Raw genomic sequence first — 2,939 nt, 5'->3', positions numbered from 1 at the left:
GCTGGAGAAGGATGTCATGCTGGGTAAGGTGGAGGGTCAGAGAAAAAGAGGAAAACCCCCAACGAGATGGATCAGCCAGGTGGCATCATTGATGGTGTCAAGTGTGGCAGCAGTAGTGAGGTTGGCCCAGGATCGGACATTGTTTCGTTCTGCTGTGCATCGGGTCGCTAAGAGTAGGTTCCAACTTGATGGCACCTGATAACAACAACAACATCTGAAATGGTAATAACTACGTCTTTTTCCTTTTTAATGCTCTTGTTCACTATGATCACCTCCTGATTTGTTCTATATTAGGCTGAACCAGGAGGAATTGCCAATATTTGACTGTTTTGACCTAGGAAAATGGCAAAAATTGCTATCATTGGATCATTTTCACCAGTTAGAATGGCAATTTCGGATGGTTCAATCTAATCATTTTAATAATTTATGAGGAGCCAAACATCTGGGACCCATTGGCTTAGTGGAATGACCTTTACACAGTGATCTGGTGGATTTAGAGTCTTGTTTGGCTTCCACCTCTTCCAGTGGCCTTGGTAGCTCCTCTTACCTGGATGTGACTGAGTGCCCTGCTCTTCTGTGCAGTGGAATTCATGGGCTATGTCTTCTCCATCACATGGACTCATGTGAGATAATGTATATTAAATTGCCTCGTAAATGATAAAGAGCCCGTTAATATCAGGGGCTAATGAGCTGTGGTTGGGATGACATGTGTATGTAATGTTCAAACCCTGGACTTGGGCTCTCTGGGAGCAAACGATTACTTCTTTGGCTCTTAGTTTTCATCTCTTTAGGGGACAAGCTCTGGGTTATAAGTGCAAAAATCAATCTGTCAGTTCCTTTGTCTCTAGAAGGTTATGCAACCAGTATGAATCTTTTAAAAAAAAGAAACGGACTTAAACACACACACACACACACAACCTTGAAATTCAGTTTCCCTTCACAGGGTGGTACAGAGAACATGTTATTTATAAAATGTTTTGAAATTCTTAGAATAATATCAAAGAGGAATAACTATCATTCTACAAGAAGGTAGACCTAAATCTTAAACCCCATAAAGTGACTTTATTCAACCTTCTGCTTATTAAAAATCTCTACAATGGTAACTGGTGTCACTATTACAGACCTTGAGGAACTGCAGGACCTTCAGGACCATGTAGTTAAGCCTACCTTGTTGTTGTCGAGTCAGTGCCGACTCATAGCAGCCCTGTACAGGGTTTCCCAGGAGCAGCTGGTAGATTTGAACTGCCAACCTTGTGGTTCGCAGTCCAGTGCTGATCCTACAGTGCCACACCAGGAGCTGTAGTTGGGATGACCTGTGTATGTAATGTTCAAACCCTGGACTTGGGCTCTAGCTAGTCTTTGGAACTTGGTGTAGCTTGTTCCCTGCCATATCCTGTCACTCAGACTTGAGTGCATAACAGCCCCGCTTCCAGGAACCAGCACCTGTAGCTCTTTGCCTAAGGGTTTCTTTGTCACTGGGCACAGCCAGTCAGAAGTGCCAGGGAGTCAACATCTCCTGGAATACCCCTCAGAACTGACAGGGAGGAGTGGGGTAGAAGTACCCCAGCTCTCTCACCCCTCCGTGGGATAATTCTGAAGGGAGTGCTCTGCAGTTCCTCAGAGTTCCCCAGTGTGATTAGCTCCAATCTTCCAGTGACGCAGGGTACACACCGTTTATTGGCTGCCTTCCCTTCCCTCTCTCACTTCCTTTCTTCCATACAGATGCCTCAGGAACTCCCAAATTAGCTGCTTTTGCTCAAATCCTCATCTCAGGACTTGATTCTTGGGCAACTCAAATTAAGACTTTCCTAATCTGGGTATGGGAGTCCTGGTGTGGCGCTGTGGGTTAATGCGCCAGACTGTTAAGCTGTTTGAACTGCAGGGGAGGCAGTTCAAGCTTACCAGCTGCTGCTCAGAAACCCTATTTATCCAGGGTCGCTATGGGTTGGAACCAACTTGTTGGCAATTTACAACAACAAGAATCTGGATATGGGGTGGGTGAGTGACTGCATCATATAAAGCAGACATATAGGGTTAGCCAGGGCATGCTAGCCCTTGAGTAGGCTAGATAATGTCTTCTTGTTGTTATTGTGAAGTGCTATCAAGTTGGTTCCAATTTATAACAAGTCTATACAGGGTTTCCAAGGAGTGGCTGGTGAGTTTGAACCACCGAACTTGAGGTTCAGTACTTATTCTATAGCTCCACATTAGTGTAATAATATCAGTATGTGGCACTGTAGGATAAGCACTGGACTGTTAACCACAGGGTTGGCAGTTCAAACCCACCAGCTGCTCCTTGGAAACTATATAGAATCACGATGAGTTGTAACTGACTTGAAGGCGTTTAACAATGACAACAATGCCTTGTCTCCCAAAGATCTAGTTGTTGTAGTCAAGTTGTAATTTGTTTGTCTTCCTCGACTGGTTTTGGGTGGTGGTTTTGTGCCGTGGAGTCGGTTCCGACTCATAGTGACCCTGTACAGGGTTTCCAAGGCTTTAAATCTTTACGGGAACAGAAAGCCTCATCTTTCTCCTGCGGAACTTCTGGTAGTTTCGAACTGCTGACCCTGAGATTAGCAGCCTGATTTGTAACTACTACGCTTCCAGAGCTCACCTGTTTTCCCTTTGGGGAGCACTCTTCTCCTGCTGTCAGTCCTTAGCTCTAGGGATAAACTTGTGACTGAAACCTGGCCAATGAGATGCTCACATTTCTCTGACCACTCTGATAGGTTCTCAGTTTGCCATAAAACCCATGCAAGACCAATGAAAGTCCACTCCAGGACTTTTGCTGGAGCTTTAGGGAAAGAGGTTCCTTTCCACTGTTTGCTGGGATGTAAGCGTGGGACCAACTGGAGCCACTGTCCAGAGAAGGATCTGTCAGAGAACCAAGCCAGCCTGAGAGATGGAGAGAAAAGGCTCTGATGATGTTGCTTGTGCCC

This window comes from Chrysochloris asiatica, unplaced genomic scaffold (genome assembly GCF_000296735.1).
Source record: "Chrysochloris asiatica unplaced genomic scaffold, ChrAsi1.0 scaffold00104, whole genome shotgun sequence".
Classification (NCBI taxonomy): Eukaryota; Metazoa; Chordata; class Mammalia; order Afrosoricida; family Chrysochloridae; genus Chrysochloris; species Chrysochloris asiatica.
Note: the sequence above shows the minus strand (reverse complement) of the source record.